Source organism: Crotalus tigris, unplaced genomic scaffold (genome assembly GCF_016545835.1).
Source record: "Crotalus tigris isolate CLP2741 ecotype Arizona unplaced genomic scaffold, ASM1654583v1 scf7180000018755.946041584:351173, whole genome shotgun sequence".
Lineage (NCBI taxonomy): Eukaryota > Metazoa > Chordata > Lepidosauria > Squamata > Viperidae > Crotalus > Crotalus tigris.
Genome location: NW_024097184.1, coordinates 380,549 through 395,853, shown reverse-complemented (window position 1 = coordinate 395,853; position 15,305 = coordinate 380,549). Strand labels below are relative to the sequence as shown.

Below are 15,305 nucleotides of genomic sequence, written 5' to 3'. Positions count from 1 at the left end.
GAAAGATGGGAGAAGGAAGGAAGGAAGGAAGGAAGGAAGGAAGGAAGGACAGAAGGAGGGGGAAGAGAGGAAAAACAAAGGGAGAAGGAAGGAAGGAAGGAAGGAAGGAAGGAAGGAAGGAAGGAAGGAAGGAAGGAAGGAAGGAAGGAAGGAAGGAAGGAAGGAAGGAAAGCAGAATAACAGAGTTGGAAAGGGACCTTGGAGGTCTTCTACTCCAACCCCCTACTCAAGCAGGAGACCCTAGGCCATTTCAGACAAGTGTTGGACCATAAACTACTTCACGTAGAGATTGCAATTCTAAAAATCAAAGTAGAAGTAAATTCCAAAGATTACAATGGGGCTTATTTCTGAATAGTCATGTCCAGAACTGCACTAGTAGCAGAATATTTTTGTAATTGTATCATTAATTCAGTTGACAAATCAAATAATATAATGATGATGAGGAGGAGGAGGAGGAGGAAGAGGAGCAGTTGGGAGGGACCTTGGAGGTTTTCTAGTCCAACCCCCTGCTCAGGCAGGAAACCCTGTCCCATTTCAGGCAAACATATTGAGAAGGCAAGAAGTTGGTTGGTCTCACGCAGAAGATCATTCCCTAGAACAATGGTTCTCAACCTGTGGGTCGGGACCCCATTTGAGTTCGAACGACCATTTCACGGGGGTCGCCAAACAACGCAGTCTGCCATTTTTTCCCCTTTTCCTTAGCTTTGCTACTCCCTTTTATTCTATTGGCTTTTGAAAGCCAATAGAATAGACTCTCTTGAATAGACTCTAATTCTATTGGCTTTCCAAAGCCAATAGGAATTGTCCAGGCTGTCTCTGCCCTGCTGAGCCCGCCAAAAGTCCCATTCTGCAAACGGTGCTGCACCAGTCGAGTAGTCCTCGACTTACGACCGGTTGGGGGGTTGCGGCATTAAAAAGGTTGAGAACCACTGCCCTAGAAACAGATATTTGTGAGAGACTAAAATTTGCACAAGAATTTAAATGTTACTCCTATAAATCACACCCAAAATCTGAAAAAGCTCTGTTATTATATAGGTAGTCTTTAACTTACAACTGGTTGCTTACTGACCATTTGAACTTACAACAGATCCCAAGAAAGACCGAGAGTCGAAGTTCTGACGGACAGGCCTCCTACTGATGGCCATTTGCGGTGTCCCAAAGTCACATGACCATAATATATAACATTTTGAGGATGAAGCTTTCTTTGCCCTCCGGGCTCCAAGCTTACAATTCACCCGAGCTACAGATATTCACTATTATAACATTTTTTTTTCCAGAAATTGAAATGTACTTCTGATTTTCAACAACAACATAAAAACAACACACCAGACAACAGGCAATGGGTTTCCTTAGTGATTGCAGCAATCCCTTAACATTCAGGATTAAAAAGGCCGTAAAATCAGGCAGGGCCGTATGATGTCCCAATTCACGACTATAACTGCACACTCAATTACGGTCGTAAGTTGAGAACTGCCTGTATATGCTCACCTTCCCATTTCTGGGTCAGGACCTACCGAGAAATTCTTATCAATATTTGGAGAAATGAAAAGCGGAAAGCTGCATTTGCCTCGAGGCCTTTTATGAGAAATATACCGTGGAACCAACACAGGCTACATATTTCTGCCGTCGCTGCACGTTTCTTTGATTGTCATTCTCTATTTCCCTCTTTTTTTTTTTTTTTTGCCATCCTGGTCTTTTCCTATTTTTCTTCCAAATAATAGACCTCTGAGAAACAGGGAATATTCCACACCATGGCGGAAGAGTTTTAACATTTAAAAGCAGTTCTAATGAAGGGCATAAAGTATCTCTCTCACTCCAACACAAATGCCTAGATTTGTACAAAAGGCTGTTGTTGTGGTTATTTTATTTATGCAGTGTATATTGGAGGTGGTGACCCTTTTGAGAGCGGTGTGCAACGAAATCTCATTCCATTCCATTCTGTTCTATTTTCTATTTTCTATTCTAGTCTATTTTCTATTCTATTCTATTCTATTCTATTCTATTCTATTCTACTCTTATTCTATTCCAGACATGTCAAACACAAGGCCCGGGGGCCGGATGTGGCCCGCAAAGTGGTTTCATGTGGCCCACGAAGCCATCCTGGAAACAGTGAGGGAACGGCCCCCGCTGCTTTGGCCCTGGCCCAGGCCGGCCGGGAGCCAATGTACAATTTTGTGGTGGCCATCTATGCTGAAACGCATTCAGTCTTAGCTCCACAAGGCCGTCTGGAAACAGCGAGGAACCGGCCCCTGCCGCGTCGGCCCCGCCCCCTGGGTGCATGCTGGGGAGGGGTCCCCCTTTGTGAGGAATGAAGAAATGGACCATTGCCTGGAAGTGGCCAGAAATGGCCCTCACCTACTTCACATATCTGGCTTGATGGGCTCTGGGGGAGGGGTTTCAGCAGGCTCTTCCAGTAGAACATGCCTTGGCGCTTGCCCTGGTCCCATCCCCTTGTGCCAGAGACCCTCAGATCTGTATCACTCCTGCCCAGGCCCACTCAATAGGCACCCTTGACGCACCCCAGTAGGCACCCTTGACATGTGCCCACCCAGTAGGCCACACCCACTCCATCCATGCCCACCCAGTAGGCCACACCCACCCGGCCCCCAAGGGCAACTGCAATGCTGATGCAGCCCTCAATGAAATTGAGTTTGACACCTCTATTCTTTTCTATTTCTATTCTACTCTTACTCTACTCTTATTCTATATTTCTATTCTATTCTATTCTATTCTATTCTACAATCTGTTAATTCTATTCTAGGCTAGATAGTCTAATTTTAAGAAGGGGCGTTGTCTTACCTGAATGCCTTTTCTCCGCACGGAGATGTAGAATCCATCCAATGGGTTAACTCTGCCTTCCTGCCCATTAGACCCAGTCAGCCAAATTTGTCACGCCCTTCCTTCGGTGAACACTCCCCATTCTTTTGACGAGGGTGAAGCTGACTGGAGTTGAACGTGTTGGCTCCCGGTTTCCTAATATGAACTAGTTATTCTTAAGGGTGGGAGTGGATTCTACATCTCTGTGCTGAGAAAAGGCGTTCAGGTAAGACAACGCCCCTTCTCCAGCACAGGAGATGTAGAATCCACCAATGGGACAAACCAAAAGCTTACTGTCCCAATGGGAGAGGAACCGGAGAGGCCGCTGTTACGTCCCCCATGATTACCTCTTGGAGAACCCCCCCCCTTCCAAAGGAAGCGTCCGCGGACGCGAAGCGGTCTATCTTGTAGAGTCAGATGAATGGAGAGGGCGAGGACCATGTCGCCGCCCTGCAGACCTCCTCGATAGAGGCCTGTGTGGCCCACACCACAGAGGTCGCAGCACTACGAGTGGAGTGTGCTGTGATCTGCCCTGGTGTTGGTAGAGACAGGGATTGATATGCTTCCACAATGCAGGTCCTGATCCACCTGCCTATAGTAGAAGCAGATTACCTTCTGCCCCTTAGAGGTATGATGAAATGAGACGAATAGGGCCTCCGACTTGCGGAAGGGCGCCGTTCGCTTGATATAATATCGCAGTGCCCTGCGAACGTACAGTGCGTGCCACTGTCGTTCCAAGGCATGGGCCGGATTGGGGCAGAAATCCGATAGGATTATTTCTTGGGCCCTATAGAACGTGGTGTTGACCTTGGGAACGAAGGTTGGGTCCAAGCAAAAGGATCACACGGTTTTGCTGGAAGGAGCGGAGGTTCCCCCTGACCGACAGTGCCGCGAGTTCCGATATGCGCCTGGCCGTGGTGACCGCGACCAGGAAAACAACCTTGAGAGACAAGTCCCTCAGGGTACACGGCTTGATGGGTTCGAACGGTGCCTTGGTGAGGACCCGGAGGACTCGTGGCAATTCCCAGGTGGGATACCTGTGGACTACGGGTGGCTTTGTGTTGGTGGCTCCCTTAAGGAAAGCACGGATTCTGGGGTGTTGTGCCAAGGGAGCTGAGTTTGCACATGTAAGTAAGGTGGATAGTGCCGCGACCTGTCTGCAGATGGTATTGGGGACAAGGCCCTTGACTAGGGCATTGAGCAAATATTCTAAGATTTTGAATCTTCGGTAGGCAATGCGATGGTTCAGGCCTGAGGTCCAGGATTGCCCTCCAACCCCCCCCCCCGAGGTCTTCGGAACCACGAAGAGGATGGAGTAGAACCCCCACCCCCGGTCTCCGACCAGAACCTGTTCTATGGCCTTTATCTCTAGGAGATGCCGGATGGCCTCCCGCATGAGATTGCTTTTGGCGGGGTTTCTGGCTTGGGGGCAAGAGATGAAGTGTTCTGGGGGACTGGATATGAACTCTAGAGACAAACCGTAGCAGATGGTTTGGCAGACCCAGGAGTCCATGGTGGTGGCTTCCCACTGGCGGGAGAATAGCGCCAGTCTGCCACCTATGGGTGGGGGTGGGGGGGTTGAGAGTCACTTGAACCTTCTGTAGGGGTGTCCCCCCTCCCAAAAGGGCCGTTGGCTCTGGCCCTGGTACCTGGTTCTGAATCCAGACCTGTCTGGTTGACGGTCCTGCCTAGGTGTGGGGGCCCAGGGTGGTTGAGAAAAACCCGTGCCCGTGGAATGGACCAGTACCTTACGTTTGTACTTGTTTTCGGTCAAGTAAGGGTTCAAAGCTTCTCCAAACAGCTGCCCACCCTGGTACGGGGCCGAGGCTAAGTGCCACTTGACCTTTGGGTCGACTTGCCAGTGTTTGAGCCATAGCATCCTACGTGCTGAGACGTTGGATGCTAAGGCTCTGGATGAGAACCGGGCCGCGTGTAGTGTGGCATCAGAAACATATTCTGATGCAGCGGCCAGCGTGCTCAGGTCTTGTTGCGTCTGTACTTCCTGCTGGGGAATTCTACTTTGCATCTGGCAAATCCAAGATAAGGAGGCGCGTGCAAAGAAGGATGCACAAGTGGCGGCTTTTACAGCCCACGCCGCTGCCTGGTGGGTCCTGCGGAAGGCAATTTCCCATCTCTTGTCATCGGACTGTAGGACCTCCGCCATGTCCCCCGACGCTGGGATCGGGGAGAAAAGAAACCCTAAGGGTTCGTCCACCTTTGGCACCTCAAGGTCCTCTGACTGTTGTGGCGCTGTGCTCAACAGTTTCTTGACTGTTCTCCTTAGGGGGGGAAAGGTGCCCGGTGCTGACCATTGTTCCTTAATCTCATTCTGAAAGAGAGTCGGGTAGGGAACGTGGTGCTGGACCACGACTGGTTTGCAAAACAATCGGTTTATCCTGGACGGTGGGTCTAGCTGTGGGGTATGGTCCGGTCCAACGTTGGCCGTGTCACTAGCTTTGCGGAGCAGCGGAAGGTAGAAGGAAGGGTTGAATAGCCCACTGAAGCGGGGTGGATCTGGGGTAGGGTCTTCGTCCTCCGACAATAACAATTGCTGTTGCTTAACCTTACGAGAGGAATCCCTCCTTATAAAGGACCGTGGTAGAGAGGCGGGTTCCCAGTGTCCGGTTTCCCCTTGTGGGGAAAAGGATGGCGTCATGGCGGTCACGGGTTTGGATCTCGACCCCTGGTTGACCGTAGCAGCCAGCAGTCTGTCGAAAGCCTGCTTGGTTATGGATTGGAACCAGTCCTTGGAGGGGACACCTTTGGTCTCCGTCCTCCTCAGCCCTGCCGCTGTGGGGGTGAAGGTGGCTTCAGGGGTGGCTGCCTGGGGCCGTTCCTCTTTAGGGTTCTGGATTGACCTTTCCGGAAACCACGCCCCTTGAGTAGAGGGTCCCAAGGGAAGATCAAAAGGCGCCTCCTCCACTTGCTCCGCCTTTATCCTGGCCCGCTTTTGCGCTCTGGAGAATTCCCTCTCCAGAGCTTGGTGCCTTCTCTTAGCCAGTTTCTCCTCCAACTTGGAAGGTTTCCCTCCAGAAACGGACTTAGCTTTGGCTTTGATCCTGCCTGCCGCCTCCTGCTTGGAGGATTTCTGTCTTTTGTGGCTGGTGGGAAGGGAGGCGGTGTTCTTGGGTTGAGACAACGTGGACTCCTCCATCCTGGATGGAGCTTTCTCAGTGGCAACGAGAGGGAGGTCTGGCCGGGGATCAGTTGGCGAGAGAGGCTGAACAGGTGCAACAGGGAGTGGTCGTCTTGCTCTTCTGACCACTGGACCAGTGGTCAGAGGTTGTCCGGTCTGCCTACTGTTGTGGCAATGCTGCTCGCTGTAGACTGCAGGTATGCTTAATGTGGTCAGGTGAACAGTTTGCACCAGATTGGTTGGTAGGCGTTTCTGGGAATGGATTGTGAGATGGAGTAGATTGTATTTATGTATCTATTAGTAGTCTTTGTTATTAATTGTTAATTATTTTATTATTAATTGCTATTAATTGCTATTCTGTAATGTCAATGTCTATTAATATCTGTTCTGGGTTTATTATTTACTGTTAAAGAGAATAGGGAGAGAGGAGTGGAAAAGAAAGGATGTGTGTTAAGGGGAGAAGGGAGCTTTCCTGCAGCTCTTCCCTGCTGGTGGGGGAAGGATGAAGGCAAAGGATTGAATCAATTATTATTTAATCAATCAATTGACTCAAAACTGCCAAGGATTGAATCAATCCCGTGAACCACTGCGCTGAGGATGGGAGGGGCTGTGGAGACGGTTTGATTTGAAAAGGGGGGGAAAAAATGGCAACCGGAGCAAGTCTCTGGACAGGAAGAGTGGGCGGTGCTTGCCCGGCCGCAGCTCCAGTGGCGGGAAATGTAAATCGGAAGAAGAAACAGGCCGCTTCCGGTCGCCGCGGCGTGCTCCGCTTTCCAAAATGGCGGGCGGAGCCAGCAGGGAGGCACAAGGGAAAAACGATCGCTCCGTTTAATCCAGCGATCTCGCCGGAAAAAAAAAAAACCTCCCAATCCGAAGGCGCTGCCGCTAGATCACTCCCTCCCCCCTTTCAGATAGCTAGGCGCTGCAAAGGGCAGCCGGCAGGACTCCTAGCCGCTAAAACAAAGGGGGGGAAAGCCCCGGGAAGGAGCCGATCCGCTGCTTAAGCGCTGCGCAGGCAGTTTGTTTTCCCTCGCTTTATCTTGAATAAAGCCACGAAGGAGCCTCAGATTTGCATAGGAGTGAGGAAAGAGGGAAAAAACAAAACCCTTCCTTGTCTTTTTACAGCCTATTTCATCCAGCGCTGATCCCAGCGCTGTTGAAAAAGGCTGTGAATGGAGAATATAGAGAGAATCCACCAAGGAATTAATATCTACTACCTGCCTTAGACCGGGAGCCAATTTTATCACGTCCGTCTGGGCCAAAACCGAGTTAAAGAATGGGGAGTGGCCACCCAAGGAAGGGCGTGACAAATTTGGCTAATGGGCAGGAAGGCAGAGTTAACCCATTGGTGGATTCTACATATATTTCTATTCTATTCTATATTTCTATTCTATTCTATATTTCTATTCTATTCTATATTTCTCTCCTATTCTATATTTCTATTCTATATTTCTCTCCTATTCTATATTTCTCTCCTATATTTCTATTCTCTCCTATATTTCTATTCTATATTTCTATTCTATATTTCTCTCCTATATTTCTATTCTATTCTATATTTCTGTTCTATTCTATATTTCTCTCCTATTCTATATTTCTATTCTATTCTATATTTCTGTCAGAATCCAATTACGTATATTTCATCTCTAGTTATCCACTCTAGAAAGAGTACAGAGAAGAGCAAGAAAGATGATCAGGGGACTGGAGGTTGAAGCATGTAAGGAACGGCCGCTGGAATTGGGTATGTCTAGTTTAATAAAGAGAAGGACGAGGGGGGGCATGATAGCAGTCTTCCAGTATCTCAGGGGCTGCCCCAAAGAAGAGGGAGTCAAGCTATTTTCCAAAGCCCCAGAAGGCAGGAGAAGAAGCAACGGATGGAAACTCATCAAGGAGAGAAGCAACCTGGAACTAAGGAGAAACTTCCTGACAGTGAGAACAATTAACCAGTGGAACAACCTGCCTCCAGAAGCGGTGAATGCTCCAACACTGGAAATTTTTAAGAAGAGACTGGACAGCCACTTGTCTGAAATGGTATAGGTTTTCCTGCCTGAGCAGGGGGTTGGACTAGATGACCTCTAAGGTCCCTTCCAACTTTATTATTATGATTATGAAGACCTAGATTTCCCTAAAAAGGGAAAGGTGGACTATTGAAAAATATTAACGTCCTTCTCTTCTGCCACGCAGAGACTCAATAAAAGTAGAGCCCTATTCCTACATCCAATTTATCTGACACTTGATATATCACCTCCTACCTTCCGAACGGAAGAGGCGAGAAAACCAACTAAATATAAAGCAGGGTTCCAAAATAAAATAAAATAAAATAAAATAAATGAGAAACTCTCCTTCTGCCTGCCTGAGCAAGTTGTCTGAATTTGCACTATAATGAGGGCTTGCAAGGAATGTGCTGCATCATCTCTCTCCACCTCTCTGCCTGGTACGAACTGCAAAAAAAAAAAAAAAATCTTACAAAAAGATGCAAAAATATCTTGACTCATCTCCCAGGGATTTTCACACTCGTCCTATTTTATTTTTTTCACAACTTTTACGATCAGCGGCGACAAATAATTCAGGCACGCCTAGCGAGGTCCAGGGCCAAAGTCTGTCCTCGACTTATGACGGTTCGTTTAGTGATCATTCCAAGTTACAACGGTGACTTATGACTGTTTTTCCACTCTTAACAATCACTGCAGCAGCCCCGCTGGTCACGTGATTCAACTTCAGATGCCTGGCCACTGACTCATATTTATGATGGTTGCAGTGTCCCGGGAAGGGGTGTCATGCGATCCCCTTTTACGACGTTCTGGCGAGCAAAGATGAACGGGGAAGTCAGATTCACTTAACAACCATGTCCCTATCTTAACCACCGCAGCGATTCACTTAACAGCGGGGGCCAGGAAAGGTTGTAAAATTCAACTGTTTCGCAACAAAAATGTTGGGCCCAATTTGTGGCTGTTGACCCCTGTAGGCATTCCAACAGGAACAAAATGGGAACAGCTTGGGATCTAACCTTCTGCACGGGTAAGGTAAGAAGCTGAATAGCTGCTATTCACCCTTTCCTTTGCTTGGATGCACAGATTAAGATTGTGGTTACTTTGAAAATAGGCCGACAAAAAGATCACAGTTCTCGGTATTTGTCTGACAGTCTGAAAGTTTCTGGAATCAATCAATCTATCTACACCTATTGATCTGTCTGTCTAATCACATATTCTATCTATCCACCTATCTACCTACCTACCTACTTACCTACGTACATCCATCCATCTATCTATCTCTATCTACCTACCTGCCTACATCTATCTCTATCTATCTATCATCTATCTATCTATCCACCTATCTACCTACCTACCTACCTACCTACCTACCTACATCTATCTATCTATCTATCTATCTATCTATCTATCTATCTATCTATCTATCTATCTATCTATCTATCTATCTATCTATCTATCCATCTATTTACATCTCTGTCTATCTAATCACATATTCTATCTATCTATCTATCTATCTATCTATCTATCTATCTATCTACCTACCTACCTATCATCTATCTATCTATCTATCTGTCTATCTACCTACCTATCATCCATCCATCTATCTATATATCTACCTACCTACCTACCTACCTCTGACTGTCAGGTTTTTAAACCGCCCATCTCTCTCACAGAGGGACACTGTGGGGTAAGACAGGGCTCGCATGAGTGGAACTTTGCATGGAAGCACAGGTGCCCTCACACAAGTGCATCTTTGCGTGGAAGCACAAACGCCCTCCCCTCGCACGAGTCCAGCTTTGTGCGCGAGCGCAAGCACCTTCTGCTCACGCACAAAGCTCCATTCATGGGTGGAGTGGTCACGCACGTGGAACTTCATGTGGAAGCACAAGCGCCCTCCGCTTGTGAGCGGAGCTTTGTGCACGAGCACAAGCATTCTCTCCAGGTGTATGAGGCCGTGCGTGCCCACTGCTCACAGAGTTGGAGCGGAGCGTGTGTGCTCACCGCTCACTTGCCCCCCCCCCTCGCACCACCAAGCTGGAAAGGCTGGGGGACCCCTCACCTGGGGAGGCAGAATATTCCACAGGGCAGGGGCAAGAGCAGAGCAGAGTCTCTTTCTGGATCCTGCCAGTCAGATTTCTTTAATGGATAGGATCTACCATGTCCTTTCCCTGGCTGAACGGGATGGGATGGATTGGTGTAGTTCGAGGATCTCCAAACTTGGCAATTTTAAGATTTGTGGACTTCAACTCCCAGAATTCTTCAGCCAGCCATAGCCTGGCTGGGGAATTCTGGGAGTTGAAGTCCACAAGTCTTAAAGTTGCCACCTTTGGAGACTCTTGGTCTAGTTCAGGGGTAGGCAACCTCGGCTCTTTTATGACTCGTAGACTTCAACTCCCAGAATTCCTCAGCCAAGCACATTAAGGGGAAAGGGAGAGGTTGCCAAGCTGAGCCATGCTGGCTCAGGAATTCTGGGAGTTGAAGTCCACCAGTCATAAAAGGGCCATGTCTGAAGACCCCTGGTTTAAATATTTAAATATTTTTTTCTCATGGTCCCGTGATCAAAATTCAGGCATTTGGGCAGGGGTAGGCAACCTTGGCTCTTTTATGACTTGTGGACTTCAACTCCCAGAATTCCTGAGCCAGCATGGGGCAACTATGGCCCCCTCATGACTGGTGGACTTCAACTCCCAGAATTCCTGAGCCAGCATGGCTCAGTTTGGAAACCTCTCCCTTTCCCCTCAGCGTGGCTGGCTCAGGAATTCTGGGAGTTGAAGTCCACCAGTCATAAAAGAGCCAAGGTTGCCTACCCCTGGATTAGTTTGTAAATCACAAATGAGGTAAAATTTTACAAAGGTGTAAACATTCATCAGTATAATTAATCATACCTGATCTGAACTGACCTGTAAACATGCAAGGCCTTCAAATGCTTGTGATTCATAACAGTGTGAGGCAAACAGTGTATTTTTCTACTTAGTGAATGTTCATTCAGGATATTAATAGGACCTGGATTCTAATCTGCACCTGTATTATATATGGACAACTCAGATGTAACCCCACATCACTTTTGTTTCCCCTTTGAAAAGCAGATGTCAGATGCCGGCAAGACTTAATATTGCCATCTCTTTCAGAAGGGATTGGGGAGGAATGTTAGATATGCTTCTACTCTAAAATATTCCGGAACAGAACAGATGCAGACAAAAGCAGTGACTGTATTCATATATATATATATATGTATAATGTTAACCGAGATTTTCAAACTATTGTTTACGAAGCAAATCATAATTGTTTAGTTTACATCAATCCTAGATACAGGCAGGAATAAATCAGTAAAAAATAAAAATAAAAATCACATTACTGTATTAAGAATAAAGAAAACCCAGGCAAAATATATATATATATATATATATATATATATATATATATATATATATATATATATATATATAATGGTTTTGATTTATTAAAGGGGACGTTGTATTATTAAGTAGATGATTTAATACGGTGGGAAATAGATAACTTTTAGGAAATAGAACAAGATTATATTATATTTAAATAGATAAAATGTGTATTTGGGATATTATAGTTTGTAATGAAGTGACATAAGGGAAATCTTGGTTACTCAAAGTCTGAAAATTATGGATATCAAAGGTTAAATTGGAATATTGATGAGAAATTAAAAATTATGCAAAAATTAATAACAGGATATGGATTGTTTATGAAGATTGAATGTAATGAAGATATGTACAAGCTAAACATTTATTGATAAATGTAATAATAATGTTTTTATTGAGTTGATATAATTAGAAATGTACTGGCTTGAATACGAGACAGTAAATGTTAAGGGAAAAAGAGAAGAAATATTTGATGTTGTAACCTGAGATTTGCACTAAAGATTTTGTTATTGAACTATTGATTAACCCAGTCACCACATTGCTTTTTTAAATACTCAAATGTAAAATTGGAAAATTAATAAAACATTATTTTAAAAAAAAAGAGTAAAGAAAAATCAGTGAAGAATTATCTACGTTCCATTTAATCCAGGAGGGAGAAAAAAAGAGAATTTGAGAAGACAAAACTGTGTAAAAAGTAGGAGGGCCCCCTTGTTCCATTACAGGAAGTCCTCAATTTACAACGGTTCAGTTAGTGACCGCTCGAAGTTACAATGGCCCCGGGAAAAAAGTGACCGATGACCGCTTTTTCACACCTATGACCATCACAGTATCCCCATGGTCATGTGATCAAAATTCAGATACTTGGCCACTGACTTGTACTTATGACGGTTGTGGTGTCCTGGGGTCATGTGATCACCTTTTGCAAAGTCAACGGGGGAGGCCAGCTTCCCTCAATCACTGTGTTACTAACTTAAGAACTGCAGGAATTCACTTAACGACAGTCGCAATAAAGAATCATAAAATGGGGCAAAAGTCACTTAAAATCTGTCTCGCTCAGTAACAGAAATCTTGGGCTCGATTGTGTTCATAAGTCGAGGACTACCTGTACCTGCTTAATAATAAAAAAGGCCAGTGATTTTGCTTTTCCTACTACAACAGGGGTCTTCAAACTTGGCTCTTTTATGACTGGTGGACTTCAACTCCCAGAATTCCTCAGCCAGCATGCTGACTGAGGAATTCTGGGAGTTGAAGTCTACCAGTCATAAAAGGGCCAAGTTTGAAGACCCCTGCTATAGAATATATAAGGCAGGTATTGAGTATTTTGAGGAAATCTTGAAGGAACATTCTGGAAAAAAAAGAATAGACAGAGGCCTAATTCAGATTTTTGTGGGCTGCTTTGTGGCTCCACAGCTGGAAGAGAGGGTAATTATCACTAAATGTAGAACAAAGGTAAGATTTCTGTGACTCTATAATCTCCCATCTCAGAGATCTCCCTAAGCGGCACAAAACATACGGCCCTTCCTCATACAAGAAGTCGACTTACAGCAGTTCATTTAGTGACTGGACAAAGTTACAACAGCCATGAAAAAAGTGACTTAGGACCATTTTTCACACTTAACCTTTCCAGCATCCCCATGCTCATGTGGTCAAAATTCAGACGCTTGGCAATTGACTCATACTTATGACGGACGCAGCATCCCAGGGTCATGGGATCCCCTTTCCGGCAAGCCAAGTCAGTGGGGGAAGCCAGATTCACTTAACAACCGTGTGAAGAAAGGCCATAAAAGGGGGCAGAGTTCCCTTAACAACTGTCTCGCTTAGCAACAGAATATATCAGACTCAATTGTGATTATAAGTTGAGGACGACCTGTACTGGGCCCTATCTAACAAAACAAAACAAAACTCAATGCTGGGAAAATTAAAGTTTGACATTTAGGCAAGAAAAACAATATATAGCACAGATGGTACCTGCTGGGGCTCAATTATGGTTGTAAGACGAATATTACCTCTACAGGTAGTCCTCAACTTACAACAGTTCATTTAGTGACCATTCAAAGTTACAACAGCACTGAAAAAAAGGGGCTTATGACTGTTTTTCACACTTAACGACTGTTGCAGCATCCCCATGGTCACGCGCTCGAAAGTCAGATGCCCGGCAAACTGACTCGTATTTACGACAATTTCAGTGTCCCTCTTTTGTGACCTTCTGACAAGCCAAGCCAATGGGGAAGTTGGATTCACTTAATGTCCGTATTACTAACAATTTCAAGGATCCCCTTAACAACCCTGACCAGAAAAGGTCATAACATGGAGTAAAATTCACTTTGCAAGTGTTTCGCTTAGCCATACAGATTTTGGGCTCAACTGTTGTAGGTCGAGGACCAGTGATATTTACCAGTGTTTTCTCTACTGTACAGCTGAATATATCCAATAAATATACAGACACGTTCTACATATCCTTCCAAAAGCCTAGGACAAGGGGAAGGCAGCCTTGGCTCTTTTATGACTTCAACTCCCAGAATTCCTGAGCCAGCCATGCTGAGGGGAAAGGGAGAGGTTTCCAAGTTGAGCCATGATGGCTCAGGAATTCTGGGAGTTGAAGTCGACGAGTCATAAAAGGGCCAAGTTTGAAGAGCCCTGGTTTAAATATTTGAATATTTTTTCCTCACGGTCACATGATCAAAATTCAGGCGTTTGGGCAGGGGTAGGCAGCCTTGGCTCTTTTATGACTTGTGGACTTCAACTCCCAGAATTCCTGAGCCAGTCATGCTGAGGGGAAAGGGAGAGGTTTCCAAGCTGAGCCAGGCTGGCTCAGGAATTCTGGGAGTTGAAGTCCACCAGTCATAAAAGGGCCAACGTTGCCTACCCCTGGCCTAAGTCCTCCTGTTCTAAGCAGTGAGCCTCCTAGATCGGGGATAGGCAACCTTGGCTCTTTTATGACTGGTGGACTTCAACTCCCAGAATTCCTGAGCCAGAATAGCTCAGCTTGGAAACCTCTCTCTTTCCCCTCAGCATGGCTGGCTCAGGAATTCTGGGAATTGAAGTCCACGAGTCATAAAAGAGCCAAGGTTGCCTACCCCTGGCCTAGGAAGAAGAACTACACAATGTCTGAACAGGTGACACCAATATTTTTTGGCAAAAACTCCCTTTTGTCAGAAAAAGAGTGGGTTATGGCTCTCCCAAGTTCCACTGTGATTCTTGGCAACCAGGATTGTTTTTCATCATGATTAAGGAGGACACAACACCTCAGGAAATGCAGACAAAATGCACCCACAGGGGTAAATTGAGGATAAGAGGCCGATGTGATGTTCTCGTTGCAAGGGGAAGGAAAACCCCAGCTTCATTACAGGCGAGGTCCTCGACTTACGACAGCCCGTTTAACGACCGTTCAATGTTACAAAGGCACGGACAGAAGTGACTGACAACCGTTTTTCACTCTTGCGACCGTTGCAGCTATCCCCATGGTCGCATGACCTAAACTTGGATGCTTGGCAGCTAACTCATATTTATGACGGACGCAGAGTCCTGGGGTCATGTGATCCCCTTTTGTGACCTTCTGACAAGCACAGCCAATAGGGAAGCCAGTCTCACTTAACAACCCATTAACAGCTGCAGTGATTCACTTAACAACGATGGCAAGAAAGGTCGTAAAATGGGGCAAAATTCACAACTGTCTTGCTTAATAATAGAATGTTTGGCTCATTGTAAGCCATAAGTCAAGGACTATTTGTATAAAATAATAATAATAATAAAAAACAGACAAGCACCTGCAAAATAACACCCCGGTCTTAACAATTGTCAATAAGAAAGACAAAAAAGTCTGGATAGTGGACGTGGCAGTGCCTGGAGATAGCAGAATAGACGAGAAAGAACTGGAGAAGATCACAAAATACAAAGACCTACAAATAGAAATAGAAAGACTGTGGCAAAAGCAAGCAAGGGTAGTACCAATAGTCATAGGCTCCTTGGGTG

The 15,305-nt window shown here is 45.8% G+C and overlaps 1 protein-coding gene across 2 annotated transcripts in view; it reads right to left on the bottom strand.

Annotated features, from left to right (window-relative positions):
* CSNK2A1 (casein kinase 2 alpha 1) overlaps window positions 1–15,305 on the bottom strand; it is a 51,984-nt gene that overhangs the window by 32,646 nt on the left and 4,033 nt on the right. The window contains exon 1 of one of the 2 annotated variants that reach the window (XR_005558203.1): window positions 2,800–7,378. The exons of the other annotated variant lie outside the window; for it this stretch is intronic. The gene's annotated coding sequence lies outside the window, so the exon portion shown is untranslated. Of the gene's footprint in view, window positions 1–2,799; window positions 7,379–15,305 lie in introns of those variants that run through there. 2 annotated transcript variants of the gene reach the window in all.